This window comes from Podarcis gaigeae, assembly GCF_964106915.1.
Source record: "Podarcis gaigeae genome assembly, chromosome: 12".
Classification (NCBI taxonomy): Eukaryota; Metazoa; Chordata; class Lepidosauria; order Squamata; family Lacertidae; genus Podarcis; species Podarcis gaigeae.
In genome coordinates, this window is record NC_139688.1 from 20,913,328 (window position 1) to 20,940,058 (window position 26,731).

General features: G+C 41.9%; 1 protein-coding gene and 1 long non-coding RNA gene across 21 annotated transcripts in view; one reads left to right on the plus strand and one right to left on the minus strand.

Moving 5' to 3' along the window:
- The first annotated feature begins 1,902 nt into the window (after positions 1 to 1,902).
- Positions 1,903 to 26,731, plus strand: part of MPP7 (MAGUK p55 scaffold protein 7) — an 85,083-nt gene continuing 60,254 nt past the window's right edge. For 2 of the 20 annotated variants that reach the window (XM_083704924.1, XM_083704930.1), the window contains exon 1: positions 1,962 to 2,045. The gene's annotated coding sequence lies outside the window, so the exon portion shown is untranslated. Of the gene's footprint in view, positions 2,051 to 9,063; positions 9,319 to 9,391; positions 9,712 to 26,731 lie in introns of those variants that run through there. The other 18 variants (XM_083704933.1, XM_083704927.1, XM_083704931.1 and 15 more) reach the window with 17 other exon arrangements.
- Positions 15,492 to 18,043, minus strand: LOC310828113. Its single transcript, XR_014556684.1, has 2 exons — positions 17,407 to 18,043; positions 15,492 to 15,772 (listed from the first exon to the last, which is right to left on the minus strand). It is a non-coding gene; the product is annotated as an uncharacterized lncRNA (long non-coding RNA).

Here is a 26,731-nt window from a genome sequence, read left to right on the forward strand (position 1 = left end):
CCTATGGGACGGAGCGTCCTATGGGACGAAAAATACGGTAAACGTTATACACATAACCAACAGTGCTGCATAAAATACATAATGTTGAATATATCTTTATGCATGCATGAAAACAGTAACATCTATGCAATCCTATGCATATTTATCCAGAGGTCCTACTGAGTTCGGTATCGTAAAGTAAGTGCGCATAAGGCTGAAACCATAGAAGCAAGCTATACAGGGCATGAAATGTGTCTGTTTTGAAACTGTTAATAGGTACCGCCCCATGGGAAGAAACTCAGATTTACAGTGGTACCTCAAGTTACATACACTTCAGGTTACATACGCTTCAGGTTACAGACTCCGCTAACCCAGAAATAGTGCTTCAGGTTAAGAACTTTGCTTCCAGATGAGAACAGAAATCGTGCTCTGGTGGCGCAGCAACAGCATTAGGCCCCATTAGCTAAAGTGGTGCTTCAGGTTAAGAACAGTTTCAGGTTAAGTACGGACCTCCGGAACGAATTAAGTACTTAACCTGAGGTACCACTGTATAATGATTTTGATTGATTTAGGGGGGTAACTACTCCCCTGCTCCCGCTTGGCTACTCCCATGTACCACCCCCTCCAATTTACAATGGGACCATGGTGCATGGCCATGGGTAGGAGGTTAAGAAGAGAAGAAGAAGAGTTTGGATTTGATATCGCGCTTTATCACTACCCAAAGGAGTCTCAAAGCGGCTAACACTCTCCTTTCCCTTCCTCCCCCACAACAAACACTCTGTGAGGTGAGTGGGGCTGAGAGACTTCAGAGAAGTGTGACTGGCCCAAGGTCACCCAGCAGCTGCATGTGGAGGAGCAGAGACGCGAACCCGGTTCCCCAGATTACAAGACTACCGCTCTTAACCACTACACCACACCGGCTCTCCTGCCCTGCTAATGCAATCCTGAAGAAAATTCATCCGCCTCCAAAGGAGCTTGCTAGGACCAAACAGCCACCATTGAGAAGAGGGATTCTCATAGAGACCATGGGGAGAGGAAATAGTTAACCCCAATGCTTTCTTTTGGGGGGGGCGCAGGGGTATGTGTACCCCTAAACATTTTGTGAATCTTTGTACTTTTGTCCATTTACTGTATTTATTTTTCCCGATTTGAACTATAAAATGGTGGTTTTCTTGTGTTAAAATGAGAGTACTCCTAAAGATTATTTTATGCAACAGTCCTTATGAAAACTGCCCTCTCCTGCAACACCTTTTATTTATTTATTTTGTTAAAGAGCATAGCCCTTTAAGTTATGCATTTTACTATCAGATCTTTTGAAACAAAGCTTCTGCTTATTGCCTCTCTCACTCCTCTCACAGGCCCTTATTCCTCTGGTATATGCATAGCTGTTTTCTAAGCATCCCTCCCCCCCCCCCCGCTCAACCACTGACTTCACATCTGGAGTCTGAACTGCAACAGTAAGGAGTCTTTGGTTAAGCACTTTCTTTTCCAAGAGGTTGTCCCCCCCCCCCCCTTGTGACCTCGGAAAACCCTCTTCTCAGCAGCCATGCAGATGTAAACCGATCCAGGCTGCAAGTCGAAAGCCTGAAGAATACACTTGAACAGTGTGAGTGTCACCTGAGAGCCCACTGTTTAATTATGCAAGAATCTCAGTTATGCTCTGCCAGAGCATCAGAGTCAGGAGGTTAAGAGGACTAGAACTTTATCTCTGCAGAAAAATAATAAAACATTTCAGAGCTCAGCAGAACCTTACAACAGATTAGAAACAGGCCGCATTCTGGAAACAGGAAATTCTTCATATGACAGAATCCCCCCCCCCCACCTTATTTACAGCGCTTGCTGCAATACTATCCAGAGCTATGCATGCTTAAGTCCCACTGACTTCAGAATTTAAGCATGCTGAGACCGTAAAATAATCCTTGTGATACCAGGGTAAACATTTGCCTGCTGACAGCTTGATCTCCCTCTGTGAGAGTCACAGAAAGATCTTTGGGGATTTGCATGAGGGTCCATTAAGTTCCCTGCAATGAGCCTCGCCTGTGATGGCAGTGTGGTGGCAGAACCAGGTGAGGTGAGCATAGCTGTATCTCTTGCTAAAGCAGCAAACTTCTTTATAATCTATCCCCAGATAGAGTTGTTCCAACTGCTGGGCAATGCATTATAAAGGCAACTCTTCTTTCTTAACAATTCTTCAGCGGCTACATTCATAACTTGAGGAAAATAAACCTGTTTCATGGCTCATGTTTGCCACAGCTATTTACTTAAGCAGGGCCTCCGAAACTAATTGACATTAAAGCTTCTAGACCGAGGGGGGAACGGGAAGAGAAATCTAAGCATACTTCTTCTCTTCACTCCCTGATAGTCCTGGCGGACCTGGGAGTCATCTTGTTCAGGAAGTGACTGGAACCAGCTGTTGATGACGACTACCGTCTAGTCAGAGAGCTACAAAACCAGCAACGCTGAGAATAGTGATGGGGGTGACCTCCATTTTCATTTTTATTAAGAGTGCCTCTTCTGTGGGTTGACCTGACTGAGGGCACTTCTTGGTGAGCGGACGAAGGACCAGGGAGGGGTGTGTGCAGTTCCAACCTGGGCGAGAAGCAGAGTGCTCTCTGGAGCAGTACATCTGTGTGACTGATGGCTTTATTTATACTACGCTGGCAGTGAACGGCTTCGTTTTCTCCTTGGTGTTCCTGCAATACAATTTGTGGCATGGAAGTGGACTGAATGGTCATCGTGGTGGCTGGTGACTGGGTGGGAGATATTGAAGTAAATGATGCGCTTGGTGTGCGACTTCAGTGGGATGGCTGATATTGAATGAGTAGGCATTATATAATTTGTATAGATGTAATGGCAGAATTTGGGTGTGGGGTGCTTGTGCTAGAGGGGTGTGTGCATTTTGTGAGTCAGGATATGCCTTGGCAAGAAGGAAGGAATCCCTGGCTCTAAATACATTTCAAAATGAACTGCTATGGTTTTTGGGGGGCATTGTATTGCTTTACTGCTTTTCATTGTAGTTCTGTTTAATATTGCATGGCATTGTTTGCAGTTTTTTGGTTCCATTGTTGGTTATCTATTTATTTTGTACTGTACTGCATTTATTGTTCTGCAAACTACTTAAATACTGTCTGAAGTCTGTTAAACATAGGTTGAGGTCTGTTGTCTGTTAAATATAGGTTGGGTCCCAAACACTGAATCTTTATAATGCCTTAGCATCTGAGCTTTCAAGTCAAGGATTAGAGGCAGAGGTTCCAGGTTGTAAGGTGTGGTAGGGATGGGGATCTCATGCTGTTGAGCTCCAACTCTCATAAGCCCTAGGCAGCATGGTCATCTTAGGGATACAGTGGTACCTTGGGTAAAGAACTTAATTCGTTCTGGAGGTCCGTTCTTAACCTGAAACTGTTCTTAACCTGAGGTACCACTTTAGCTACAGGGGTCTCTCGCTGCCGCCGCGCCACCGGAGCATGATTTCTGTTCTCATCCTGAAGCAAAGCTCTTAACCCGAGGTACTATTTCTGGGTTAGCGGAGTCTGTAACCTGAAGCATCTGTAACTTGAAGCGTCTGTAACCCGAGATATCACTGTAATAGGAACTGTAGTTCATCATCCTCTGGGGAAGTCATAGGTTTCCCATTGCTAAATGGCTTTCAGGGACACCCAGGGCTTTTTTTTTCAACTGGAACACGCTGGAACTCAGTTCCGGCACCTCTCATCAGGTGGGCACCTTTGCTATTATATGAGAACAAGGGAGGTGTTCATGTTGAGGTCCGACACCTCTTTTTCAAGAAAAAATATCACTGGCATGCTTCAGCCATCCATCACCGACCATATTACAAAATAAGCAATCCGTTACATTACAGATCTATGCCCATGCCCGCTGTCAAAACAGAGCTTTTTCAGCTGGTCTGCCTAGGCATCAGCTGCAAGTGAAAGAACAGTGGGACAGTCAACGTTGCAAAGAAATGCAAGGTTTTAAGGTACGTCTCTCAGGATGTGAAAAAGAGACTCCCAAGGCTAAAAGAGACTCCCAAGGCTTAGGTCTGAATGCAGGTGGCATTTGTGGTTTAAACTACAGAGCCTAGGACTTGCCGATCAGAAGGTGGGCAGTTTGAATCCCCGCGACGGGGTGAGCTCCCATTGCTTTGTCCCTGCTCCTGCCAACCTAGCAGTTTGAAAGCACATCAAAGTGCAAGTGGATAAATAGGTACCGCTCCGGCGGGAAGGTAAACGGCATTTCCGTGCGCTGCTCTGGTTCGCCAGAAGCGGTTTAGTCATGCTGGCCACATGACCCGGAAGCTGTACGCCGGCTCCCTCGGCCAATAAAGCGAGATGAGTGCCGCAACCCCAGAGTCGTCCACGACTGGACCTAATGGTCAGAGGTCCCTTTACCTTTACCTATATTAAGATATGAATTCAGGGCTGCACATGTCACATATTTGGTCTTCCTACAACCTAGGTAAGTAACTAAGTAATTAATTAATTAATTAGAGAACACACATTTTAAAGCACATTTCCACCCCAAATGAATCCTGGGAACTGTAGTTTACCACTCACAGAGATACAATTACTAGCACTCTTAACAAACGAGTTCTTTGGAGGGGGCTCAGAATGTTCTTTAAATGCATGTCGTGTACCCAGTCTACGGACTATGGACAAGACAAATCTTTCTGCCAGAGCTGCAATTCTATGCCTAGCAAGGCACGCTTCAGGCCATGCACTGGGTATCAAGAGTCCTATTTAAAATGTGTATCAGCCTTTTGATCGCAATCCTCCATTTCCATGCTTAGAAATATAGCACTCTTTTAGTGCAGTCCAGCATGCTAGCTTTTGAAAAGAAACTCAAATTGGTGGAATTTTATTGCCTCTAGTGAATGAAAGAATTTCAGCCTGCAGTAAATCAGCTAATTGTTCTGACAGCTACTTGATCGTCTTAAATTAATAATGAATAAAACATATGAATATTTTAAAAGCATGGTGCTGAAAATGTGCAACACATAAACATATATTCATAATAAGGGTATGTACAAAACTCTTGGTTCTAAAAAATAATGGTGCTGCTATTGAAGAAAAACTGATTATTAGATATTTCACATACACTGAAGAGGCTCAGGTCTTTTCCGCACCTTTCTTCTGCTCCTTCCAGGTCTGTGCCCAAGCACCCCCAATTCTTATTTTTATTTTTTGCTCTGGAGTTTTCCCTGCAAAAACCCGCTCTTGAAAGCTCAGTCAGAGCAAACGTCAAGTTGTGGAAAACCCGGATTGACGTTTGCTCTGATTCAGCTTTGAATAACAGATTTCAGTAGGGAAAGGGGAGGGGGGGAGGAAAGGGTTCCAACAAGGAGCATTAAAGCACAAACCTCTGCATGGAGAGGGTGGGGGGAAAGTTAAATGTGGATAAGGCCTCCTTCTCAAATCACCTGTTGGGTAGATTTGTTCCCTGCTAGTGACCTACATTGAACAATTGTTTTGCAGTGGAACTTAGTAGTATAAAGCTCAGTATTCAAGATACAAGGAAGACTTATGAAATAAAATAATACCTACAGTCCTATCACATTTCAGGCGACACTGCCCTTCTCAAGGGGAACTGTTACTTAACCTATGTAGTTCCAAGAGAAATACAAAGCTTGTCACCACTTCTTAACAACAACCCCCTTTGAATTACTCCCTCAAATAAGGGGTATATAGCCCCAAATATGTTGGGAATACCTTTTTTTTTGTTTTTTTACATTTATATACACATTGAGTAACCTACTATGCTTCGCTGAGATCTACCCTTCTGGGATAGCTCCATCAGCAGATCATAAGACTCTTCATCTCAGGTTTGTGGGTTTGAGCCCCACGTTGAGCAAAAGATTCTTGCACAGCAGACTAGGTGACTCCTGAGGCCCCTTTCAGCCCTACAATTCTGTGATTCCACAATGCTACTACTTTCTTAAAAAATGAATGAATGAATGAATGAAACTGCACAACTAGTGGGCTTAAGGAAAAAGTCAGAAAAATTCCCCTCCCCAAACATTGTGAGGTTGACACTAAAATGGCATGCCTCTGGCCCTATGTGTTCAACTGCAGCTTAATCTGCATTATTAGCCTCTGGGCAATACTCAGTGTTGTGCTATGGAAGTTTGATCTGGTGGCTTTTGAAAGTTAAGTTGCCGTTAACACAAAAGAAGTCCTGCTAGTCTTCTTCCCAGAGGGGTGTTCAACGAAGGTATAGTCACTGAAATTACTGGGCTAAAGTTGGTCACATTCATTAATTCCAGTGGGTCTACTCTGAGTAAAACTTAGTTGACTACCGCTCTTGATCAGTTGGGAATGTACTTCTAAAAATATTATAATAAAAGAGTTTGCTCCCACCTCATATGAGACACATTTTCATCTCTGTTTTAAGAAAAAAAACCTTTTCAATGGGTTTGACACATTATTATATTTTAAGCTGTCTTATCCCTAAAGGACCAGGGCCGATTTAAAGCATCAAACATATTTCCCTTGGTGTATTGCAATTAGACTGCCGGAAGACAGCACACAGAATCTTTGGAATATTTTAGAATGTTCATAGTTGGACAGGAAAAGGAAACAGGGAACAGTTCTCCGTGGTACATCTGTTTCATTCCACAGGCATGGGAACAAACCCAGGCTGCAGACTGTGGTTAAGGAGAGAGCTGAAATAAGATGCTAGGTTCAAATGACACTTGGCTTAGGTGTCGCACCATGCTGAGCTAAAAGGACCAGCAAGAAGCAAAGCAGCTACAATTTTCTCTTTGGAAGTCTGTGCATTTGCCATGGTATGTCTTAGTGTTATATGCAAATGTGGTCATTGTGACAAGGACCCAGGTTGTGTGTAGGGTGGGGAGCATGGTTTATTTAATAAGCATTAATTTAATAAGGATTTCACCCTGAATTGGGAACTGGCATGTTTGTTCTAGAGCCCACAAATCCCCTCATTAGCACTGGGCTTCCTCTACACACAGGAATGTTGCAGAAACTCTTGCCCAACATTTTTTTTTTAGCTATCCTATTTTTGGCAACCAGCAGAGCAGGCAGATTTCAGGCTTGTAGGATCTACTGTGGTTTTTACTAAACCCTGGAAGTCCACCAACTGCAACCAGGTGCAAAATAGTGGGTGGGGTGGGATGACACACACTTAAAGGTACAGGATGCTTCTGACTGCAGGCTTAACCCATGAATTTGTTTTCAGAACCTGAACTCCACACAAAAGTCCATGCCTGGTTTTGTCTCCAAAGCTTGCTTTATTTCAGCAGTCAAGGGAATTGGTTTTTGCTGCATTGTTAAACAACTGAGAGTAAGAAACTCTTGCCACAAATTGTCCCCTGATCTGCTTGTAGACCTTGATCCATTTATTGCTCACCAACATTAAATAGCATGATAGCAAATCAAGTTGATTTTACATTTAGAAAAAAGTAGGAAACAGAACAGGATATCCAGGGCCCAAGACCTGAGGTGCCAAAGACCTGAGGCTCAGTCTCCTGGGCCATCTCATAACAATGCCTATGAAGGCGAGCACGGCTAGAATGCTGAAAGCACCTATTTTTTAATTAGACCAGGAGGAGCAGGGCAGTCATACCTACAGGCATGGGCATAGCCAGGGGGGCAGCTGCTGCCCCTAAATCAAGTAAATCAATAAAAATGCAGTGGAAACTCAGGTTGTGAACGTGATCTGTGCAGGAGGCATGTTCACAACCTGCAGCGTTCACAACCTGCAACGCCGTGTCTGCGCACACGCAGGTTCTGATTCGGCGCTTCTGCGCATGCGCGATTTAGTGCATCTGCTCATGGGTGACCGCTGAAACCCAGAACCCATTCTGGTACTTCTGGGTTTTGGCACGTCTGTAACCTGAAAAACGCAACCTGAAGCACCTGTAAGCTGAGGTATGACTGTACTCAGCTGAGGTTCTGTCCGCCCCAACATAAAACCTGCCCCCCCAACATAAATCCTGACTACAGTCATGCTTACAGGGTCTATTTTATCATTAAAACCTCTTTTTTATTTATTGATTGACTGATCCACCAACCAGAGGCAGGTGCAAAGGTGGCCAGGGGTGGAGGCACAAGTTGTGATTTAGGGCTATGTACATATGCATGGCTGAAAATGCAGCCAAGCTATTTCCTCCCTGCTGTGTTTGATGTTGCATTCATAAGTTGCTGCACACACCAAAGAGGGGGCAGAGATGTCCTCACCAGATGTGCATTACTCCATTTGCCACCTTTCACCTACAACACTCCTCTGCCCCAAACTCCAATGAAGCAGCCATCTGTGCATGTGCAACAGTCGTCTCAGATGCACGTGGCTTAGCTTTTCAAATCAGAGGCAAGACGGCTTGAGAAAAAGCTCGTCCAAAAAAGGAGGCTTTTGCAATATTATAGATTTAATCCAGGCCGGCCCAAAACATTTGGGTGCCTGAGGTGAACCACAAAATGGCACCCCACGCCTTGCTGCCATAGGAGGGATAAGTGAAGATGTACACCAGGAAGCGCGTGGGGGGCGGGTCTGCTTCCCCTGTGGATCCTGCCACCTGAAGCGGTTGCCTCAACTTCCTTCCTGGAAGGGACTGGAGCTGGGTATGATACAAACGGAATTGGGACCGGGAGAGAAGCAAGCATAGGAACAGATGCTCCACTGGCTGATGGGCGGGGCCAGGTTCCTAGTCTTGTGTTTTTCCTGGGAGGTGGTATGTGCAGCCTCCCAGCCGCAGCTGCATCAGGGCATCCAAGCGTGCGCCTCCTTCCAGATTCAACAGGGTTCTTGACTGATGCGCTCATCTCAAGAGGCGGCTCAGGGAGAAGCAAGTAAGGAAAGATGCGTCAAGAAACATAATTCGCAGCTGCCCCGTCCCCCACCTCCCGCTTAGAGACCACCTGGGAACAAGAGGCCAAACACGCCCGCGGATCTGCCTAGCGGAACCTTGCTAACAGCGACTCCCCACCTAGCCTCACGTGACAGCCTCCAGGCGTCGCGCAGCAGTCAATCAGGGGCCAGCTTTGCGCTTCTTTCCCCAGCCAATGAGGCGGCCGCGCTACGCAAGGCGGGGAGAACACCTACCACGTCCAATCAGAGCGGCGCTGGCCTGAACCGCGGGGCGGGGCAGGGAAGGCGCCACGCCCCTCCTCTCTCTCTCTCTCGTCCCGGAGCTCCTCCTCTTTTCTCAGGGGGAGGGGTTGCTTTTGGCGGTTTGGCTCCGCCTGGGCAGCCCAACCCGACGGGCACCGAGCGGCGCGGCGCGGCGAATGAATAAGGGGCTGCGGAGCTGTCGCGGCGGCCCCCGGAGCGGAAGGGCGCCGTTGAGCGCTGAGGTAACGAGGAGGTCTGTAGCCGGAGATTCGGGTGGGATTCTTCTCCCTCCCTCCGCGCTTTCGCTTTTGCCCTGAGGGGAGAGAGGCTGGTGCTGGGCGCGCGGCGGGCAGATGGGGTTGCGCTGCTCGGCGGACGGACTTGGCGGCGGGGCGGGGCTCGGGTGAGAGAGAGAGAGAGAGAGAGAGAGAAGCAAGCTGCTCCCTTGACTGACGGACGGAGCGTCCCCCTGGCGCGTGAGCGGGCGGCGGTTGGGACGGTTGGGAGCAGGTGAACAGAGCTCAACCGCCGCCTCCCTCCCCCCTCCCTCCCACAGGCGTGTTTGTACTCGGAAGTCGGAAAGCAACAACAACAGCGCGCCGTGTTCCGCGGGTGCTTACCAACCCCTAGTAAAAGTCCGCGCGCGGTTGTCGCTTTCCCCCGAAGGTGAGGGACCTGCTGGTCGTGGGAATGCCGTGCAGGGAGAGAGAGACGCGTGTTGTTTCCTGTCTCACGCCTCTGCTTCCTCGTGGCAGAAGAAGCTGTCTCTCGAGTCCGCGGGGGGGGGGGGCGTTAAGGGCTCTGGGTGTGGAAGCGCCACCCCCTCCGCCCCACTTCTTGCAGCCTCCTGGCGAAGGTGTGCGGAGCTGCCAGGTGGGGAGGCGGTTATGTAAAGGGAGCCTCTGAGTCTGCCTCAGAAACAGGGATCTTTTGCGGGAGCAGTAGGAGAGCGAGCGCCTGCTTTGCATGCATAAGGTCCCTGCTTCAGTCCTTGGCATCTCCAGGTCTGGTCCCCTGTTTGGAAGGCCAATGCTGGGACTTGGTTCCTGGGTTGCAATGCCCTGTTCATCATTGCTTTGGGACAGTTTTATGGGAAGTGATTCACAAGTGAAATAAGTACCCTCAGCGTCCCCCCCTCTTGCTTGCTCCAGCTTGGGGTTTTGTGAAGAGTTGGAGTAAGATTTATGGATTTAACTGGAGTGGAGTTACATTCCTGTTTGTACTATGGACCCAACAGATACTCTTTATGAAATGAAAGGTATTGGCAGGTCAAATTTGCTTTACAATCCTTGTTATCTAATTCTAGGGGTGTAGGGTGAGGCAGTGACTGCTCACTGGAAAAGCGGGTGTTGCTTTCCACATGTGAGGGGAAAGCATGCTTTACATTCCTTGTTACACTTGCCAAGCAAGATAGGCCAGTATTACAAATAATTTTATTTGCATGCTGCCTTTCCACAGTTCAAACCATGTTCAAGACGGCTTACAACATGAAAAAAAGTAACATAAAGAAAGTAGTCACAAACAATAAATAAAGCATTTTAAAAATACCATTATCTTCATATCACAGATGGGAAGGGGATTTTGGCAGCTGAAAGATATAATTTGAACTGAACGGTCTACTAGCTGGGGCGCTTTCTGGAGTTTCATTTCTGCTCCTAACCACTGCAGTATACACTGAACCTGGGTCATGGCTCAGTGGTAGAGGACATGCCTTGCACCCAGAAGCTCGCAGGTATGATCCCTGGCCTCTCCAGGCTGGATTGGGAGAGGCCCTATCTGAAACCCTGGATAGCTGCTGCCAGTCTGTAGACTGAACTCAGGTTCATATCATGGTGTGTTGGGCAGCCCTTGAAAGTTAGCAATGGAATATTAGCAGATTGAGATGTACAACATGGTCATCTTCAAAAGGAGTTCAGTATATGGTTAAGAAGTGATTGATTCTGACAGATCAGAGTGAGCCATGATTTCTAAGAGCATGGGACTTCTTCCACTGTTAAGTTGAGATTGCATCTTTGAATTCCCGAATAACTTATTGAGTTGCAGTATTTAGTTGATCAAACAGCTTTTTAAATTGTTTGAAAGACTTTGATCAACAAGGAGCAGGTTTAAAAATAATAATTCATGTCTTACTCACATAAGTACAACTCCATGTGTATTAGAGACTTCTATCACCCTGAGGGATAGCTTTTTTATATTTGGTGCCTGGTTTGATAGTTACCTGCATGGTGTAAAAAATGATAGTATGCCTTTTTTTCAGAACTAGTGTCGTTGTCTAATCTACATAAATTTGTATGAATCAATTAATAAACAAGTATGATTTTTAAGGTTTCTTTAATTGAATTTTTCAAGCATCATCAGGAATATTATTTAAAAAAACAAACAAAAAATTTCCACAGCGAAGGTTTTAATTTAATTTTAAACTGCCCTGCCCCATTTTGTTCACAACTGAAGAATTTTTACATGTTAAAATCAATTGAAAATAGCATGTGGTGTGGTAGTGCAAAAACATAACTAAATAGTAGTACAGTAGCTATATATTTCTTTGTTAAACCTAGGCCAAAATTTCTGGAAAGTCTGACAACTTAATAAGTCTTAAGACTTGTGAGAGGCATACTTTTGTGACTAAATTACTGTGTGGTGTTATGCTATGTATCTAATCCCATGAGTCTAATATAGGCCATCACATCTGAGAGGTGTACTCAGAAGTTTATTTAAAGAACTTTCCAGTGAATTAACCTATGAAGAATATTCAGGTTTTAGTAAGATCTGCTGAATGGGTTGTGGCAAAATTATAATTTACTATTTATAAATGACTAGGTTTCTCTTGAATAAAATACATTAACTTGATTCAGGTTGCAGGTGACAGAATCAAACTTTTTGATATATTGTAATATAGCAGTTTCAATCTAGAGTCTCAGTTTGACCTTAAAATGAGCATTCTTGAACCAAGGAACTTCAGAGCAAGACTCCAGTGTGAAATGGTTGAATCACAATTTACTGAGAAATTTAATTCCAGCACATGTGGGCACTTTGGTGCTGCTAACTGAGCGATTTGACGTTACCCCCCGGAAGCACACTCCATTGTCTTTCAAGACAGAAAGATGCAAACAACATCAACTGTTCCTTGTAAATGGTCTCTAATTAATTAGGTTTAAGATTCTAAATGATCACAGTTTGCATCTTCTATATTTCAGTCCTTTGTTTTCACTACTTACTTACTTACTTACACACACACACACCACACCTAACTGAGAATAAAACTTCATGCATATGATAAAGTGAACTCTTGTCCATGAATGCAATTTGTGGCTTGGTATCATGTTCAAATGTGCTTAATGTAATGCCATCTTCAATGTCTGATAATTTAGACTGGATTCAATCAAGGAAGAAAGATAGTTACATTACTTTTGAATGTAATACATTGTATTTTTCTTTAAGCGTGCAAGTTTTATTTCCATAGCAATACATTATATGCATTGTGTTATTGTACCCACTTAATTACTCAATATTAGGGTGCATTAGTGAAACAATGGTTTAAAAAACGAAGGGAGAGAAGACCAATTGAGAATACTTCATATTTTTAGTATTTTTGAAAAGAACAAGATTGCTAATGTTAGATAACTGGATGCTCAAAATTATTTCAAGTAGTGTTAGGATTATAGTGCAATAATTGCTTTTTTATGGTTACCCAGATGGCTCAGTGGATGACATCTGTGTTGATTTGCCAGCCCCTTGTCCACAATATCAAGATGTAATATATAAGTACAGTATTTAGACTGTTGTGTTGATGTTTCTTACACAGATACTTATAAAAAAAAGGCAGCCTTTCTTAAAGAGGGCTGTAGGTTTAATTCTAAGGTACTATCCTTGCATTAAGAGCAGATGTCATTTACAGCTGGTTATTTATTTTAAAGAAGAAATATTCTATTAAGCCTTGAAATATCAGGTTTTTTAAATTGCTTTTTTATTCACTCTGTTCCATATTAATTAAAGGATTTGGTTGCTTATGATTAAGTTACAAAGCAGGATAACTGGCCTCTGCTTGAGCTAATATGGTAGTTAATATATCAGGCGTCAGGTTGTAGACTCTTGCTCTTCTTACAAAGTGTGTGTACTTCATGTACAGATGTTGCCTTTATTAAATTTGACTAGGTACTTTATATTGATTGTGTAATAGCTATTAATCAGCTCTTTGTCATATTCATTTTTATCTCTTCAAGTGATTTTCTGTTAGCCTGTTAACACCACCACCTCATATTGCATTTTGGCATTCACCCATGAGCACTTCTTAACCTCATGCCCCAGCATTTTTTTTTCTGGCCAAGTGTGAGAAAGGGCCCTGTTAGCATAGCATACTGTTGGTAAGTATTATCACTCACCCTTCTTGCTCCATCCAAACTAAATAGTACACTTGTACTAAGCAACCCCAATATAGTCAATGTAACATTGACTATGGATCTTGCCAGTTATCTGCAGGCTGCAATATATTTGATTCCCTTTTCTGTTTATACAGTGGTACCTCGGGTTACATACGCTTCAGGTTACAGACTCCGCTAACCCAGAAATAGTACCTCGGGTTATGCTTCAGGGTGAGAACAGAAATCATGCTCCGGCTGCATGGCAGCAGTAGAAGGCCCCATTAGCTAAAGTGGTGCTTCAGGTTAAGAACGGACCTCCGGAATGAATTAAGTTCTTAACCCGAGGTACCACTGTATATGACTTGCACTATGGGGTAGGATTTTTATAGTTCTAATCTTTGTGTTGAGGATCTTTTGATTACAGTTACTAGCTCAACATCTCCATTTGATTCAGAACATTTTATATTAAGATGGGCATGCATAGCTAAAACTTTATCGATTTGGCATGAATGGGGATGTTCAAGACACATCATCCACACAGCTATTCAATTTTGAATTGTATGTATCTATGCAGCATTGAAGAGCTAGATTCTGATAATTCAGGAAGAGTATTTCAGATGGAGAGAGAAAGTTAATGGGAAATTGCATTTGCTGGTTGGTATTCCCTTGAGTGCGGGACGCAGGTGGCGCTGTGGGTTAAAGCCTCAGCGCCTAGGACCTGCCGATCGAAAGGTCGGCGGTTCGAATCCCTGCGGCGGGGTGCGCTCCCGCTGCTCGGTCCCAGCGCCTGCCAACCTAGCAGTTCGAAAACACCTCCGGGTGCAAGTAGATAAATAGGGACCGCTTACCAGCGGGAAGGTAAACGGCGTTTCCGTGTGCGGCTCTGGCTCGCCAGAGCAGCGATGTCACGCTGGCCACGTGACCCGGAAGTGTCTCCGGACAGTGCTGGCCCCTGGCCTCTTAAGTGAGATGGGCGCACAACCCCAGAGTCTGTCAAGACTGGCCCATACGGGCAGGGGTACCTTTACCTTTACCTTTACTATTCCCTTGAGTAAAGTAAGTGGTCTGTGCTGTGAAATAATACCTGGGTCCTTTAAAGAAACAAGCTGCCCAACATCACCATCTGCACTGCTGCTTTCCTATGCATGAACTGTGACCTCCTTCATATAATCTGCTTCCCAGCTGTCTTTCTGTTGAAAGTGGACTTTTACAGGTTGGTGGCGGGGTCTGAACACAAAGAGAGGATTTGAGGTCACCTGTCTCCATTGCAATCCAGGGTGGGGGAGTAACAGACATGGTAAGGGGGACAGAAACCATGTAGTTCTGGTAAAACGTCTCCTCTAGTGGCTTGTATAAGCATTGGGCGATGGCTGCATTCTGCTCCAGCAATGTGCATTTCTCATGACATAGTTATTTTCTATCTACTTAATATCACATATATGCTAATAATGCATTTATTCTCCAAGTGTAGGTTTCTGGAAACTCATGTAGCTTTGTAGAAGTCCAAAAACCATTGCCACTTCTTAAGGTCCAGGAAATTTTGCTGAATGAAACACTCTAACTTACTTTCCATTTATTTCTAAGCTACTGAACATTTACAGCAATTTACAGCATTCCAGCAAGCATTTATATCCAGTTATTTCATCCAGCAATATAGAAATGCTGAAACACTGCAACATTCATTGAAACACTGAAGATTAGAACAAAATTTCTTTCAGTCCTTTTAACTGGTCTGATGTACAAATTCCATTATCAACCCACTTCTACAAAAAGAGTTGCATCTATTTTCAAATCTGGATTACCCACTGTTTAGTAGCCCTGACTACTTTAATTATTCCTAGGAATCTCTTCACCTATTTACTACTACTTCCCCATTCTGCCTATCCTGAAGCAGCCCTACTGTTAGCCCAAGGTACAGAATTTGCTTTGTATCCACTTTTGGCTATGCCTCCTTTCCAGGATGCCTTATCAGGAGATGTGAGCCACAAAAATTGTTGCATTCGCCTCAGTCAACATCACTTAAAATTAAGGGGTACGACTGATGGTAATAGGGACAACAATGACAGGACACCTTACGTAGCTTTACAATTAGCTTCATGCCAGATGGGCTGAAAGTATTTAGTTTTGAATGGGAGGGACAACTGAAATAAGAGACAAACACATATTTTTTCACTTAAAGTGATGGAATGGTGAGAGCACTTTGTTGCTGGCCAGTTGGCAGCTTTCCAGAAGCTGTATTCCGATCCCTGCCTTCCAGTTGTTGGTCTCTGTTCTAAGTACTTGGTTCTTCTGGCTTCTGGGAAACTCACACTTTTCCACACCTCTGCTCTTCTTTGCAGATACTAGTAGATTGCAGTTACAAAGTACAGCTATAATGAACAGATTAATACAGGACATGTAAATTTATGTTACATATGTATTTTCACCTGCTAATAGATGTTACATGGGTTAAGGAACTTTTACCACTAAAATTCACAAGTGAGGTTAAACATATTCGAGATACTTTTCTCTTATGTGGTAACAGGAATTTGCTGTGTCTATTTGCTACTTGGAACATTTTTTGATGGAGGGTTAAAGTTTAGTAGTGTGCATACTGGGTGGGTGACCAGTATAAAAGTACAGCAGTCCTATTTCTTTATATACATAGTTTGTTTCCTTGATCATAGTGTTTTTACATACAAACTCCCTTGACACTATCATTCATTTCATTGAAGGAAGCAGATTCTTTTGCACATCTAGAACTGCTTCATTTGTTAGCCTGGTTAGGGCAACAGGTGGGTTCTTCATGTGCCCATGATAACATCTATTGCTAAGGGGGCAGGGGGAGACTTCTCAACATTTGAAGGAACTTTGCCAGTATCCTAATTTATTCCTAGAGTGAAGTGGGAGTTTTCTGTCTATCATAAATATGCATATAGTGTGTACTTAGACACAAACTTTTTAATGTGAGTTTATACAAGTTTTCTTGTTAGCAGATTTCAGTGATGTATTTATACAATGCACAGTTTTCTGTTGCAATGTCCTTCAAAAGTAATGTTTCAGGGCAATTTCATCAACAGGCATATATGTTTTCTTCTCCTCTCTCATCCACACTAGTCCTCCACTCACCCCTACTGCTCATCCTGCACATGTGCACATACTTCTGCAGTTGAATTAAGAGCACTTGTAGTGCAATCCTAACTATGTTTACTCAGAAGTGAGCTCTGATGAATTCAGTGATAGTTACTCCCAGGCAAATGAGGTTAAGATTGCAACCTTCAGCTATAGCCTTTCCCATCTGCTTGGAAACATCTCTCCATACCACCCAAACCACAAGTTTTTTTAGAAATGTGGGGATGACAACACAATGCTAGTTCTTTCCCTCACTGCAGGATAAGTTGCTTGCATGCCCTATGATGCAGACATGGTCACAACTGTCCTGCCAGTCATGGAGTAACCCTCCTCTTTCTTTCCAGCCATGAAATGAAAGTTGAAGGGAGGCAGGGATGCTTGCCATTTAGAACTCACCCAGTCACCTCCTTCCCACTTCTGGATGACAATTTATATGAATAGAGGGTGTGGTGTGGTGGGGAAGATAATCTAAGAATCAGAATGGAGACTGAGAAATCTGGATAATCTAGAAGTCCAGAATACTGACAGACTACACCCACCACAACATTACAGGACTGGTGGTAAACAAGTGATGGAACTAAGCACCGAGTTTTATGAAAAATAAAAATGGATTTCCCCCAAAATGAAAATATAATAATAATATAGGAAGCATTGCAACATTGTCTGAAAGCACTGTGAAAAAACAAGGAAAGGGGAAGAAAGATGGATCAAACTAGACAGTATGGATGCAATCAGATGGTGATGGGTTTTTTTTTTGTAAATGACCATCACATATACCTTCCTTATGCATATTAGAATAATGATTTGCTGGTTCTGTTGGTGCATTAGTTGTTTTTGCATAAAGAACTACAGTTATTCTTTTTAAAAAGATAACAATAATCATGTGACTTACTCTATTCCAGCAAGAGGGAATGCGCAACATTTCAAAGTCCTGGTTCTCAATACTGGCAAAGTATTTAGAAGCTGGTTTTTCCAGTTGTCTTGAATGGGAGTGCCCCTCATGTTACAAGGAAAAGTAATGACTTGCCATTATAATGTGTTGCAATAACAAAAGATAGAGTCCATATTTATGTAACTGTGTTCCAAACATTGTCCTAAAATATCAACAAGGATTCAATATATACGGTAATCTTGAAAGTACAGCTTAAGGTCATGCCAGAGTAATAAGATGTTTGAATTCAAGCAGTCTGCATGGTGTTGACTACTTAATAATAACTAAAATAATTAGTATTTACATAGTACTGCTGAGTGTTCAGAGTGATTCACATGCATTGCCTTGTAACTCTTACAACTGTATAATTATGCCTGTGGCATAATTCTGATGTCATGTCAATTCTTAATTCTTTTTTTCTTTGCAAAGCTTAACAATGGCTTGGTGTGGCATCGGAACTGGCAAACCATGATTTTTGTCACCCTTGACAGAGTTGAGAATGCCAAGTAAGATAGAAAACAAACACATCTAAGTATCTTTTGCTAGTTTTCCTCAAAGTATGCTTTTCAACTTGCTCTCGCTGTTGGTTCCTTGAATCTGACTGCTTCCAATGCAAGATCAAGAGACCAACAATCCACCCTGTTGAAAGGCATATATTAGGACACAAAAGTAACCATGACAACAACTGAAATACAAATCTCTACCTGTAGACCTTTCATCTGCTGTGTTTATCCTGTAGCCCAACTTACCTAGTTTCCAAATACATAATGTTTCATATTGAGGACAGCACATATTATGTCTCATGTATTTTGTGTGATCTAGGTATTTTCCTTGGTGGTCTTGATGCTTATTTGATAAATGCCCATCCCATTTTGGATTGCAATGCAGTGGCGTAGCGTGGGGGGTGCAGGGGGGCTGGCCACACCGGGCGCAACATCTGGGGGTTAGGGTTAGGGGGCGCAAATCCACGGGTTAGGGGGTGCAAATTACTTGCCTTGCCCCGGGTGCTGACAGCCCACACTACGCCACTGTTGCAATGTAAAATGAGTTCAGCAACTTCACATAGTTATCCTTGGGTGTGCAGCAGATTTGGGATAGCCAAGGTATCCTGGATGTCTTGGAACTTTTGCTGCTTCCCTCCAGAATTCTTGGGCCTTGAAGGACAAGAATGCTGAACCATGGGCAGATAATAGAAACACATGTCTTTTGCCTGAGGAAAACTATACTTAGGATATTCCAGAATTTTCTGAAGGGAGCAGTTTTTAACCAGTTGCACTGCTAGGTTGCCTTTTACCAACTGTGACTGGTTCTACAGCTGCGACCACCCCTGGACTGGGAAAGTCTTGCCACAGTAGTTCATGTGTTGGTTACCTACTTCAAGTGGATTTCTGAAAGGTGCTCCATGTGGAGCTTCCCTCACACTTGATCCGGAAGCTGCAGTTAGTGCAGAATGCTAGCTAGGATAAGATGTGTGAATTGGGGATTGCCCCGGTACTTGATATGGTTAATGCAAACTATGATTACGTTTACAGATAGGTAGCCGTGTTGGTCTGCCATAGTCAAAACAAAAAAAATTCCTTCCAGTAGCACCTTAAAGACCAACTAAGTCAGTTCTTGGTATGAGCTTTCGTGTGCATGCACACTTCTTCAGATATCTGAAGAAGTGTGCATGCACACGAAAGCTCATACCAAGAACTGACTTAGTTGGTCTTTAAGGTGCTACTGGAAGGAATTTTTTTTGTTTTGACTATGATTACGTTTGACATCTGAATTGAGTTTCTGATCTAGCTCCATTCAATTTATTGACTTCTGAAACAGCATGGCTACCTTCTATTTTGGAAATTTAATTCTGTTACTGTTATATATGGGTGCTAGATAAACATACATTGACATTCACAGTATGCATAATAAAATACAATAATTATGAAAATGTAACATGCTAATGAAAAACAGGTAGAGCTAATAGGTAGAGCTAACAAAAAATCAAGTGATTTTTGTCTTTGCATCGGTATTGTTTTAGCAGTCAAGGCCACATTGCTTGAAACATTTTAATTTGTGGGAGATTTCTTCTGTTATATAGGCTGCAGAGTGAATTAACAGTACCACCTGTATTTGACATGTGAAACCTTGTACTATGGAGTGTTGGATTGGCCCAGTCAAATGTGATGTGTGTCTTCTGTGTTGTAGCATAGTTCAACTTATGCTAATTTTCTCTTGAATTTGATAGTAGTTATGATCATGTTCTGTCCTCTCAGTTGCTGTAGTCAAAGAAGTGTAAGTTGAACTGGTGCACAATGAAATAACAGGCAGCTCTGGTTATTCTTAGATGTAAAATGCCCCTTACTAGAGAGAAAAGGGTTTATGCAAGAAACAGCTACATAGTATTCTTTTGCCTTGAATTGTAAAGTTTTGATACTTTGTAAACTCTAGAAGGCTAATCATGAAGTGGAAAATTAATGAAAGCTTCAAGCTTTCTTTCTGCTCAACAGAATTTGGGCAATAAATATGTAGAGCCCTCATCTTACCAATGCTTGTCATACTAAAATTCCTAAAATGTGAATGAATGTTTAGCTACCAATTTAAAAGTCAATATGATAGTATTGCAGAAGCAGAATTAAACTTTAGCTTGCTACTGGGAGATGTATGTTTTACTAAATGCTTGTTGTTCCTTGTCTGATTGATATTTAGAACAGCATGTAGAGAATATTGTATCTCACTGATATTCTGCTTCACGTTGGGAGCTGTAGGATGGCAATGAGCATAACCATGATTGGTCTGCTTTATACAGTATGGATATGGGTTAAATGTCTTTTGCAACTTGTATAAGATTTATTTTAATCCTCTCTTAAGTCTCGAACTATTTCTTCCAATTTTTGTTGGAATGAAAATCTATGTTCTGATGCTCTCATTTTAAATAGGTTATTTGTGTTCTTTCATTTGTGTGGATTTTAACAGGCTGGATAACCTGCATGGTGCCTGCATGGATAATTTGTGGGCTACCTGCATGATATTAAGCAGTCGGGAAGATACAACAATTGTTGCTTCAGTTGCTTCTTCAAGCTACTGAAGAAATCTCTAATCTAAAATGAATATTTGGAGTTACAATAGTACTGTAGCCCTGTTGTAAGGAGAATGTGTAATTTGCTTGATACTGGTTGTTACTGAGCTTCTGCTAATGACTGTATGAATCTTGAGATGGGGAAGTTATAGGAACCATTGGTTTGGCTATTAGGGACCGTAATTGAAAGGACCTTGTCAGTATGCTGCACTTGGTAGTCTCTCTCCTCCCCGCTTCCCTGGTAAGGACTTCATACTGTTTCTCTAGTCAGAATACTTAGTTTTAGCTTGCTCTATGAAATGTTTTCACTTTCTGCTTGGACTCTTAAAGATAAATTATTTTACTTACTTGAAATCAGGATGCAAAGTTTCCTTTTCTGACGTTATTTCTGATTGCACTGGGAGCAGTGCAATGATAGTAGAAGTAGTCTATTTAAATTGATTAAGAGCTGTATGGGATTATAATAGTTCCATCCCAATCTGACCTCCATCCTACTCAAGTTGTTTAGTAATTCAACTGTTGACTGAAAAATGCTGGAATGGCTTTTTCCCCCTCCAGAGAATGGAGTGGGTGGTTTGTTTTCTCCACTGTTTTTTCAGCAAGTGTCAACTGATGATAGATCCTTGGCAGCATAGTTTGTCTCTACTCTCAAATAGCTATCTGCACATACAGCAAAGGTTTCTGTTGTATGCAAAGAAAAATGGTTGTTCTTCCTGTATTAGTATGAGATCCTGCCTATAAAATCTTTCATCTTTCCCACTACTGCATTTGTTGCCCACCCAATCCTGATCATGGCTAGATGCACCCTGCCAGGTTACTAGGCTGCCTCCATAGTTGCCACCTCTTGTCTCCTATCCCTTGAAGCAAATTTTCCCCTTCCCAAAATCAATAGTTTACAGGAGAGGGGGGAAGAGAGTTGGCAACTGACTACTAGATAATTGAAATGCGTTGACAAGGACATGAAAGTTTTGAGAACATGGACATATACTCCTTTTACCCAGCTTTCAACATAAGGTATTTGTTTCTTGCCTCTGTCATTCTAACAAAAGGTCAAAATGGTTGCAGTGGAACAACAAACTGAATTCTTACAGCATGATTGTAGATGGCATGTTGTACAATGAAATTTTACAACTTGTTCAGTTGACATTGCAATATATTTATAAGGCATACAAAATTATTTGAGGTTTGTTGGTAGGATTTTAAGATTATCAGCTTTGGTGTTAATGACATTTGAAGGCAAGACCTCCAGATAGCAAAAAGGAATTTAATAATGAAGATCAGCCAAGTTGTGGTAAACTCTCAGTAATTGGACTCCTGCCAAATAAAAAGCAGAGATTAGAAAGTGAATATGTTAACAGTGCATAGCCTCTTCACTATAACCTTTAAGATGGTACACCCACAGAGACTTACGGAATCCAAGGGACTTTGGAATGCTCTGCATGATTTCTCAAGAGCCAGAGCTGGCAATCCTCTTAAGGCCTTGCTTTCACTATTGAATGGCAATATGTGTCAGGGAGCTCCAAACTGTGAAACAGGTCTGCTGCCCCTTCTTGTGGTAGGATGTTTATGAGGGTAGTGGCTATCCAGACACTCTGGGGGGAAATAGATTGTCTTGTCGTATTCTGGTCTGGGCTCAGACCTGGTTTTGAAACAGAATCAGCCTTTATTGCTCTGATGAATGAACACTTTCAGTAGAGGGACAGGGGAGTGTAACCCTCTGCTCTTGATCTCTCTGTAACTTTCATTGCTGTTGATCATAGTCTCCTCCTGGAGAGTATTTGTGAGTTGGTTGCACTGTGTGTTTTTTGAGGGGGGGCAGGTTGTGTAGCAGGATGCCACAATGCTATTTAATACCTATATAGAGCTGCTTGGAGCAGTCATTAGAAGACTGGGGCATGGTGTCATCAGTATGCTAATGGCACCCATTTCTATTCTCTGTTACAGCAGAATCAGGAAGCCTTACTGAATATGTCCTGCTCTCCTTGTGTCCTTAGTGCTATTTCCTTGCTCTCCTATCTTTTAAAACTCATTTTTAATCAGATCTGTGAGTGCTTTGTGATACTGACACATTGCATATAAACAGTCCAAGTTTTATGTGAAGCAAAGCTGAATCCTGTGACCTGGATAAATTATGCAAACGGAAAAAAATGCATAATTTACTTTGTAAAAATTACATAATGATGCAATATTGCTCAATTTTGGGTTTGTTTATCAAGGTTAGAGGAAAAGTAGGATTGTGGGTACTAAAGCCCCATGCCTAGTCCCTAGAAATCATGTTCAGCTGCCCTTTCTGACTTCAGGGAACTCATTATGTATTACACACTCTTAAGCTCTAGAGTTGTATGTGTATGCAGAACAGATTCTCAAGAACTGAATTATGTGCCCCAAACCATATTCTGTGTTCCCACATGCAGAAGCTCTTGTCTTGAGTAATTGGGTCAGTTCCCATTGAAATTTATTTCTAGTAGCAATTATTTACATTTCTGGGAAATTCTGAGCATTGACTCTAAGCCTGCTAACAATAAGTCTGCTATAATGCTTCATGTTCCCTCTATATTACCCTGTCCTGAAATAGTTCTGTCGCTAATACTGCAAAACACTCACTGAACACTAGTAAATGCCTGCATATACTTGTATAATACCTTGTACTCCCTGATGCTCTTTGTTCCTCAGCAATCATGGCTGAAAGGTAACCATAAAAATATTATTTGTGTTAGTCTGCACACTTAAAAAATACTATTTGGCATAAGGGTGACTCAGTAAATATTTTGACACTGTTTCATGTTTTGATTTCAAATATAGGAAGTGCATTACTGTTATGATGGGAGGACTGCATAATTGCTTTACTTCTGGTGTACCACAGTGATTAAGAAGTGAGAGACAGGTAGTTCTTGATTGAGAGAGCATTTTCTCCACAAACTCTGGCCTTTGACAAGCTGCTATGATCTTAGACTCAGTTCCCCATCTGTAATTTGAAGATAATACGGGGCTTTTAAAAGGTTTACTGATGGTGTAATAGTAGCTCCTCCACCATGTTTAAGTGTTTGGGGAATAGACTACTGGATTATGCATCCCAGTTCTATTTTAATCCTTATTCGTGATTCATTGTCATGTGTCCTGATATATTATTACCCAGTGTATCTGAAGCAGTGTGGATGCTAAAAGTCTAGCTGTTTTACACCATATTGAAGAGAATGTTGCTCTGGTTGCTCTTGTCTTCACTTGTTTCCAAGTGAGAAAAGGGTTATGGTGTAGTGCTATCTAATGTTGTTCATTGAGGCTAGTTTATACCTGATTCATGCTCTGAGAATTTAAATAGGCCCTGTTCTATTGGCTGCCTGTGTGTTTCAGAACCCACCCTATTTCTGTGACTAATGTGTTTCCAATACTGATTTTAAATTGACAAAGCCCATCCTGGGAGCTGCTAGTGAAGGACAGGTAATAAATTTATTATCATTATTACCATCAACAGCATGAACACCACCATTAGCAGCAGCATATGGCACAAAGGTTCAATTGTTTTTTGTGAATTGCACAATTAATTTTATTCCCCTCTATAGAGGACCAGTAGTTCATGATTTGCCCCCTCACTCAAGTCATTTGGTATGCAGAGAGAACATGCAGTCAGCCTGACTTTCACCAGACTGAGAAGTGAGGGAGGCGTCAGTCTAATGAAGTGGCTGTCTGAAGAGGCTCATCTAGTGCACACATTAATGCCCTTTTGATGTCAGGAAAAACCTCCTTAAAAACTCTTTCTGGCCTTTAATCTTCTAATTTTTTAAGAGTCTTTTAATATCTTTTATTATTGTAGTATTGTCTCTGCTGCTGCCAGTAGTTGGTTGGTTCATTCATTCATCTAGGTGATTTAAGCATATTATAAAATTTGAGTTGTGATTACCATTGTTTGGCTTTTGGTGTCAGTCTGTCAGATTTATGTATTAGACAGTTTTTTGTGTGAATTTATGTTAATTGCAATAATATTATTGTATGTTGAAGTTATTGCTTAACTTGCATTGCTAGAGAACTTAGAAGCTAATAAACGGGCAAATCCTTATCTTGTGCTAGACATCCTGTTTTTAAGTGTCTGACAGTCTTGTGCAGGGTGGGAAAGTATGCCATTGCTGGAATTTGATTCCTTCATATTTTTCCTATACAACAACCTTTTAAATCGACCTCCCTGGGTGCTCTTTATTGGGGTCCTTGTCTCCACAAAGGTATTATCCTTCTTACATATGGACTGGGCACCATGCTGTGGCTTGGACACCAAATTTCTTTGTCCATAAACCATTTAGAAAGTTAGTGGCTCTGAGATTGCCACCTTGGAATCTGGAGATTTGTCTGTATAAGAGTTTTAGATGATCATGCCATTATTGAACAGTTTTCCCCAGTATGGGTTTCATCATTCCCCCACAAATTTGCTTAGTACCTTACCTTGAAATCTTGGACACTTCTTTGATACTGGCTTTCATTTGTGTAATCTTCATGACAAGCTGCCTTAAAGTCTATTGCACTATTTGGGGACCAGCTGTTCCGATGTTTTTCATCTTCCCACTTAAATATTTGGCTGAGGTAACTAGTCAACTTGCTACAGGCACAGTGGATCATGGTGCCAGTCAGATGTCACCTGTAATTGTGAGGACTTGCTATCCGAGACAGGCTTTAGAGAAATACAGCTTTATGTGCGAATGTGTTTAGGGAATTATGCTTCTCACAGAGTGTGGGCCCCCTCTTCTGGCCAAAAGAAACTACTGCTAAAATAGACCACTAGGGCATGACATTTACATTTCTCTCTACAGTACTTCAGTTCTTTGATATTTTTAACAGTATGTATTATCCTATTTTCCATATTCAGTCTAGAGCATCGGGGTGAGCTGATGGCCTAATGAAAACAATTCAAATAAATGTTCCTCTAAATTCAATTAGCCTTTGCAGTGTTGTTATCAAGTATCCAGGCTCTGGAGTTTAGGAACACTACTGAGCTCATTTTAATGCAGGTTGTCAACATGTGTGTAGGGGTATGTGTGTTGTGAGATCCTAGTGACTAAACCCTATAAAGTGGTATATCTACACAGATTATATATTGAATCTCCATTGAGAAACAAGGAATTACACTGCTTATAGCTTATAGTGGATAAAAAATTTTCTGTGTATAATTATTTGTTTTCTTTATTCAAAAGCAAGATATAATGTATATATAGGGCTGGGAATGTCTGTTGCCAGAAATCCCAGAGATCTGATCCCAATCAATGTAAGCAATACCAAGATAGAGGGACCCTTGAACTCTTTCAGTAAAAGGTGTTTAGTGCTTTTGTGGTTCAGGAATTTGGAGCTCTCCCCCATTCCTATTGTCTTCTTAGAATATCATGGTGGCAAGAGAAATAGTCCCATTCATACAAATCAGTCTAGAAGAAAATGTAAAACTACTGGAATTTCTGCTTCAAGTGACCCGAGTCAAATTTTAAATATTTATTAATAACAGTAGGAGTTACAAGTGTAAGCCAAATTTAAGCAACATTTTTTTAAAAAGAGAGCTTATATGCTTTATTTTAAGAAAGTCTACTAAATGGGGAGCGGGAGGTTGCATACTTGGATTGCTCCCCTCACCCTCATAGTACTATTTTCTCTTATGAAATGTATACTGTGACTATACAGGATATGCAGGAGCTCCAAGTTAATGTTTGCATTTCCTGGCTTTTTGTTATTTCAGCAAAATGAACAATGCTGCATTGAAACCATTATGGACTTAGAAAAATTATTGTGCTGAATTAGATTTTGCTATTTTAGTAGGAAACTATATTATAAAAAATTTATGCTCTCAAATAGAAAAGGAGCAGAACTAAACACAAATGGAGTTCTTTGCCTTTCCATGAGTGTTTAAGCTCCCAGAACGGAATTGGGTCAGTAGCTCTGTGACCATGCTTAATACTTTTGGCTCTGAACCTGTAGACGTAAGGAAATATTCTGTTTCTGCATGAACAGGATGCTATTCACCACTTCTCTTGTTGAATTAATTCATGAAAAAGGCTTCGGCTTCAAATGAGCACTCTTGCTAAATTGTTAGACCTAATATAATTTTGCTTTCATATCAATTTAAAAGCATTCAAAGCACTCTCTGTGAAATATATAGATAAAACATTTGAAATGACTAAATTTAAATCAATTTTCTGTTTCATTCTCTCAAAATAAAACCCCCCTCAGAAAATGTATAAATTTAACAACATAATTTAA